The following is a 7,652-nucleotide window of genomic DNA, read 5'->3' as shown; positions in this document are numbered from 1 at the left end:
CTCTCAGGGCCGCTGCCCCGACATCCACCGCTCCGTCGCGCCCAGCGCAATCAACCGGCACCGCCTTCCGGGGCCGCCGCCCCGACATACCACCGCTCCCCTCGAGCAGCAACGCGGCACAACCCAGCTGCCCGCAGCCCACGCTGCTCAGCACAACTGCTCGCAGATCATGAACGTCGCACCACATCCGGGGCCGCCGCCCCGACGTAAAGTCAGACCACCCCCTCTGGGGCGCATCGACCGAGCCGACACCCCTACCGCCCAAGCGGGACAAGGATGCCACCCAACCAATGTCGAGACAGAGCCCCACCTCACAGAGTTGCCACTCACATTGTTCCCGAGATCGCCATCTCGACGTACAATCTGAAACCATCCGGAGCCGTCGCCCCGACTTCCACTGTCCCCGACGACGAAGAGATACGTGCAAACTGTTGGGGAACGTAGTAATTTCAAAAAAAAAATCCTACGCACACACAGGATCATGGTGATGTATAGCAACGAGAGGGGAGAGTGTTGTCCACGTACCCTCGTAGACCGTAAGCGGAAGCGTTATGACAACGCGGTTGATGTAGTCGTACGTCTTCACGATTCGACCGATCCAAGTACCGAACGCACGGCACCTCCGAGTTCAGCACACGTTTAGCTCGATGACGTCCCACGAACTCCGATCCAGCAGAGCTTTGCGGGAGAGTTCCATCAGCACGACGACGTGATGACGGTGTTGATGATGCTACCGACGCAGGGCTTCGCCTAAGCACTGCTACGATATAACCGAGGTGGAATATGGTGGAGGGGGGCACCGCACACGGCTAAGAGATCAATGATCAATTGTTGTGTCTCCAAGGGGTGCCCCCTCCTCGTATATAAAGGAGTGGAGGAGGGGGAGGGCCGGCCCTCTCTATGGCGCGCCCTAGGGGAGTCCTACTCCCACCGGGAGTAGGATTCCCCTTTTCCTAGTAGAACTAGGAGTCCTTCCAAGTAGTAGCAGTAGGAGAAAAGGAAAGGGAAAAGAGAAGAGAAGGAAGGAGGGGGCGCCGCCCCTCCCCCTAGTCCAATTCGGACTAAGCATTGGGGGGCGCGCATCCTCCCCTCTCTCTTTCCCCTAAAGCCCAATAAGGCCCATATACTCCCCGGCGAATTCCCGTAACTCTTCGGTACTCCGAAAAATACCCGAATCACTCGGAACCTTTCCGATGTCCGAATATAGTCGTCCAATATATAGATCTTTACGTCTCGACCATTTTGAGACTCCTCGTCATGTGCCCGGTCTCATTCGGGACTCCGAAATACCTTCGATACGTCAAAACACATAAACTCATAATACAAATCGTCATCGAACGTTAAGCGTGCAGACCCTATGGGTTCGAGAACTATGTAGACATGACCGAGACACGACTCCGGTCAATAACCAATAGCGGAACCTGGATGCTCATATTGGCTCCTACATATTCTACGAAGATCTTTATCGGTCAAACCGCATAACAACATACGTTGTTCCCTTTGTCATCGGTATGTTACTTGCCCGAGATTCGATCGTCGGTATCTCAATACCTAGTTCAATCTCGTTACCGGCAAGTCTCTTTACTCGTTCCGTAGTACATCATCCCGCAACTAACTCATTAGTTACAATGCTTGCAAGGCTTATAGTGATGTGTATTACCGAGTGGGCCCAGAGATACATCTCCGACGATCGGAGTGACAAATCCTAATCTCGAAATACGCCAACTCAACAAGTACCTTCGGAGACACCTGTAGAGCACCTTTATAATCACCGAGTTACGTTGTGACGTTTGGTAGCACACAAAGTGTTCCTCCGGTAAACGGGAGTTGCATAATCTCATAGTCATAGGAACATGTATAAGTCATGAAGAAAGCAATAGCAACATACTAAACGATCAAGTGCTAAGCTAACGGAATGGGTCAAATCAATCACATCATTCTCTAATGATGTGATCCCGTTAATCAAATGACAACTCATGTCTATGGCTAGGAAACTTAACCATCTTTGATTCAATGAGCTAGTCAAGTAGAGGCATACTAGTGACATTTTGTTTGTCTATGTATTCACACATGTACTAAGTTTCCGGTTAATACAATTCTAGCATTAATAATAAACATTTATCATGATATAAGGAAATAAATAATAACTTTATTATTGCCTCTAGGGCATATTTCCTTCACAAACTGCAACATGCTGACTCTCCAAGGCGATGCCTCAAAGAAGGAAACGACGTAGCCGCTGTCATCGCCCGCTTCGACCATCCGAAGCTAGGGATTTCTCCCGGAGAGTCATGAAATGGAGCACCACGACAACACCTTCAAAAAGGGGAACGACGCCATGGCCATGGCGCCGCTGTTGCCGGCACAGACCCAAGGTCAGTGCTGGACTTTCGCCCGGAGCTCCACCACACCTCCGAATCCGAGCAGATCCGAAGCACTGCACAACACACAATCCCCATGGTCGACATCCACCGCCTCCACCTTCTTGCTGCACCAAGCTACCTCCGCCATCGACCACCAAGCTCACGCGCACTCGACGCCAGCACCACGGCGCTAGACCCCTTGAGCAGCCACGCGCCCAGCACAACAAAACTGCGGCCCTCTGCGCCGCTGCCCCCTGCTGCCATCCCACCGGAGAAGACGAGCAGCCCCGCCAGATCCATGCCGCGCCACCCCCTCGCCACAGCAGCGCGCCCGAGCCGCCCCTTGCCACCGGAGGCCACTGCCGAGCGCCAGATCAGACGCGAGCACGTTCACCACGCTCACCGCGCACACCACGCGACGGCCCGAGCCGATCCGCACCTCCGCCGTGCACTAGCCACCCGCACGGGGCCTCCCCAGCCGTGCGCCCACCACTGCACCAGATCCGGGCACGAGGGCCCGGATCCACCGCCCCGCCGGAGGAGAGGATCTCCCGACCACCGGCGCCGCTCGCAGGACGAACCCCGCGCTGGCTCCCGCACAAACCAGCCACGGGTGCGCCCACACCTTGAAGAAGACGAAGCCCCGTCGCCGCCGCCGCTGCCACACGGCCTTTGACCGGCGGCGCACCCTGGTGGCGGCGAGGGGGAGGACGGCAAGGGAGCGGCTGCTGGCGGCTGCTAGTTTCGCCGCCCGTGTCGCCCGTGCGGAGCGACGCGTGGCCGAACGGGGGATTATGTTTTAAGAACAAACTCAACAAAATTGTGAAATATGATGTACATAGATTTGCTTGAAGCGCCCAACACGTATACCGTTCACGATCGAACAAAAAATAATGCAAAATTGGAATGACAGACGCAAACACAAGCGAGTACAAAGCATGACACCTGCTCGATAGGACAGTGAATTTGAATTTTGTCTCCACTGTTTCATATTTTAGAAGAGCAAAATCTGTTATCTCGCATCACGCAAAGGCTTTCCTCTAATAGTACAAATTATGTGTTGTATGCAAACATACTGAGTCGTTCGTATGATGTTACTCCCGCCATCTCGAACATGCAGACCAATTCATTAGAAAGTTTGTTCAGACCCAGACCTCCGTCCTAGTCCTCCCAAGAACAATTTCCAGGTTCTTTTGTTCCGAACATCCTCTTCCTTGTTTAATTTCAGTTATTATCAGATGGACATGGGAACAGAAATTCACACTTAACTATGCAAACACTATAATCCAGAAATGTGCCATGACAACGGAAGTATTCAGATTTCCCAAGCTCTAGATTATTATGCACTAGAGTAGCAAAAGTAAATATATTAAAAACTTCAGGACATGACATGGTCAAAAGAACAGAGAAATATAAACACAAACGATCCGCTCATTTGGCACGACATCCCCAACTTGAATCTCAGTTGCTCCCTCCGTCCCATTGATATAAGATCGTTTTGCAAGCTAAAACAGTACTATCTGATAACATCCTCCAACTCACCTTACTTATCGCTGTCAGTACTTGGTAGCAACTAAGCCCAATACTGATAAGATGATTCTCACTACATTATCAGGTCCCAGCTTACCAGGTGCATCTAGTACTGCGCCAATTAGCTTTTAAAAGATGCCAGAACCATTCACCAATTCCAAAATACCATACTAGAGCTATGCTCTAAAACCTGAGCTATATACACAGAGATGTATCTCACTACATTATGCCCTAACCCTCCTTTTGAGCTCCACAGTAATCGATGGGAATTTCAGCACCAGTAGCGCATAACCATCGGTGAACATGGCCTCCTTGAAATTTTCCTCCACCACAAAGAAGTCAATGCACTTGTTCTTCAACTCCTGACAGTTGTAGGTTTCAGCCCAACCTAAGATAGTTGCAACTGTATCTACAGACACTTTCTCCCATAACTTCTGGGCACAAATAACCTTCAGTCAATCCAATGCATACCGATCGGCCGCAGCGAGTAGATCCTGAAACATCTCAGCGGAGGAGTCCTCAAGCCTGTCTTCTCCAGGCAATTCATCCGTGTAAATGAACCGAAGCATAACTTTGAATGTTGCAGGTGTGATGTCGTGCAGCGTGATGGATGACATTGTAGCCTCAGACATGGAACCGAAGAGCTCTGCTCTAAAGACCGGTGAGCGGGCAGCAAGCACCACCCGATGAGCATGGAATGTCTCATCACTGACGATGAATGACACATCTGTCCCGTCATTGTTATCTAGCAGGCAGCCAAGATGAGTTCCAATGTCCGAAGGCGGCAGGGGAATAGGACTGTCATCGATGACCATGATGGCACATAGAAATGTGACGTATCTCCCTATTAAGTAGTCTTCCTCCAAAATAGTTCCCTTGATGAACTGATCCCACCCCCAAGAATCGGCGGGGCCTTCATCTCCCATAATCCCAAAGGTTTCAAATGTCCTTTGTATGCCCGACATAGATGGTTTGCCATCCCTACCCAGTATGAAGACCTCCAAGATGGCCCTGACGCATCTGGATTTGCTCAAATGGACGAGGAAGATAGAAACATGCTCGCCCTTGTCGTCCTCGCTCTCCCCATGCGGGAAGCACTCAATCCTCCAAAGGTGTCCCCCGGCGGAGATGACGTCGGAGTAGACGGCCTCGCCTCGAGGAAGCTGCTTGATTTGCTGGTAGTCTACTCTGAACTGGAAGACAGAGGAGCCCGCGATGGTGGTCTGCGCCTCCGGCTGTACCGTCTTAGCCCGCTTGCTCACTGAACAAATTTTAAGCAAACGCAAGGACAAATTACCATAAAAAAGGACACAAAAGGAAGTACTAGCACAAAATTGACGGTTCAGTGGTGCAGAGTACAAGCTAGCGAATCCTTCAGCTCAACAAACTGAAACAAAAGCACAAAAGGGCACTCACTGGCTTGCTAGCTGTCGGAGGTGGCAGCTATGCGATGGTGGTGGCAATCAGTGCTGAGGCACCACCGGCCGCTCCTCAGATCTCCCGTACCTGCACCGGAACCTCCGCTGTACGCCGTGTCTCTGTCTCCTCTGCTCCGCTACTGCCCGGCACCTGCTCTCGTGGCCCGTCACCACTCGCCACTCGCAGCGAAACCCTTGAGCATAGACAGAACTGCTTTGCAGGCTTCCAACAAGGAGGTCCCTCAGCAAGTGATAGGGCGCACTGAGAATATTTCCCTAGCCAAAATGAAATGCAAAAAAAGCCAAAATGAAATGCACGTTAAAGTAGTTTTTCTTTTAAACACAATACAATCACAGACGCTCACATACACGCACATACAATCCCATGCGCCAAAGTAGTTGACTGGAATAAATTGACCAATAGATACAACATGCCAAAATAGTTTCAAATGTGAATACAATACAGAGACCGGGAAACAAAGACGATCAATTCGATTGTGGACAGTTGCAAATTTCGAAATGGGCCGTGAATTCAGCTCGTTATCAATAATAACACTAAGTTTGTCTTTTCTCTAAAGTTGCAGTTTGATTTTGAATGTAAAACTCACGTTCTATTTTATGTAATTCTTATTTTATAGTTTTTCTCACTATTTTATGAGTGATTCGAAATATGCGAAGTATCAGGAGTACCTCAGAGGTGGGAGACCAATAGGGGGTGTGACGCGCAGGAGCATCCTACCGGGCGGACCCATTGGCAGGAGCCGAACCGTATCGAGTAATAATGTAGCATCGGGGCGGCATTGTAGCGGTCTACTGTATCAGATGGTTACTATAGCGTGAGGTTTACTGCAGTTGGCGTTCAAAAATTTGCGAACGCATTTTGAAAAAGGTGAACATTTCTTGAGATCATGTAGAAAACCTGCAATTCATGTGTAATTATTTTGGTATAATCTGCGACTTAACCTTCAAATAACCGTTTTGTTTTCCGAATTGTGATCCATGTCAAATATTTTGTTATTGATGGTTATTGTCAGATACTTATATAGGCTAAGATCTTTTCCACTTATACTAAGAGTTGACTAATGGGACTCCACAATGCATTTAAACCACATGTGGTTGACATCACGGTTAGCTTGCTACATACACGTTGACACACCTGACGGAGTAATTGACCATGGGTACCTCGAAGACGGTGAGACAATAATTCAAGACATCGGGGCTAGCAAAGCCCCTCAGTCCGACTGCCCGGCCGCTCCTGCCGGCTCCCCGTCCGACTGCTCTGCCCGGCCGGCTGCCGGCTGCAGCCCGACAAGACACCGACGAGATGGCCGTACCCGGCACTGCCGACGAATAGTAGCGGTGACATCATCTACAGTGTAACTGTCCTTGGGCACTGTTTTATAAAGTGCACCAGGGACAAGGAGGCATGCACATCACGTCCACACCATCATGGGCATGGTGCCCCATGCCCACTTGTCCCATGGCCTTACCTAGCTTACATCCTAAGCTACCCCCAAGCCTATATAAGCTAGCTAGCAAGCACCCATCCATCCATCCACATACGTATGGGCAGACACATGTTCACGCACACACCCACGGCCAAGTGCCATTCAGCCACTAGAGCACGCATATTCATCCGGCCACACGCATATACAAAGTCAGATGCCTATGGCACTGATCAAAGATACAGCTCCAGGAGCACTCTGTACCAGATATACCAGATATACTCAGACATGCAGGAGTAGGGGTATTATCTCTCCGGAGAGCCCCGAACCTGGGTAAACTAGCGCGTGCTACTCGCATACCCGCTCCCGGTCCTATCAGCAGCAGTCTTACCCTCACACTAAGCCCTTGTGGCATCTGTCGCCTCGCAACCCCCCGTGAGAATACAACGACAGTTGGCGCCCACCGTGGGGTGGTACTACTACTATGCTACCACGCTGCTGCTGGTTTCGCAGTCCGGGCGGGACCATTTTTCGCCTTCACCGCCGCGGCATCGCGCCGTCCCTCCAGTAGCGGTCGGGGGCTCGACATCGACACGCCCCCGGAGTGGCCGCGAGGGGCGGCGCGTCCTCGCCGTCGGCCTCACCATTTTCGCCATCATCACCGCGGCGTCGCCGTCGTCTCTCCGGTAGCGCTCGGGGGCCCAACATCGACACGCCTCCGGAGCGGCCGCGAGGGGCGAAGCATCCTCGCCGTCGGCCTCTTCGTTGTTAGAGTTATAATATAAGTCATGTACCCCTTTGTATTTATCCCGTTGTATAAGGGGTTTCCTGCATATGTTCCACACCTGTACATGTATATATATTGGCCTATGGCCTCATGGGAATACAAGTTGCTT

The 7,652-nt window shown here is 51.1% G+C and overlaps 1 pseudogene; it reads right to left on the bottom strand.

Annotated features, from left to right (window-relative positions):
* Positions 1 to 3,965: 3,965 nt before the first annotated feature.
* Positions 3,966 to 5,698, bottom strand: LOC109781746 (BTB/POZ and MATH domain-containing protein 1-like; annotated as a pseudogene).
* Positions 5,699 to 7,652: the final 1,954 nt, after the last annotated feature.

Source organism: Aegilops tauschii, chromosome 1 (genome assembly GCF_002575655.3).
Source record: "Aegilops tauschii subsp. strangulata cultivar AL8/78 chromosome 1, Aet v6.0, whole genome shotgun sequence".
Taxonomy (NCBI): domain Eukaryota; kingdom Viridiplantae; phylum Streptophyta; class Magnoliopsida; order Poales; family Poaceae; genus Aegilops; species Aegilops tauschii.
The sequence above is the reverse complement of the archived record's forward strand: the minus strand, read 5'-3'. Positions and strand labels throughout refer to the sequence as shown.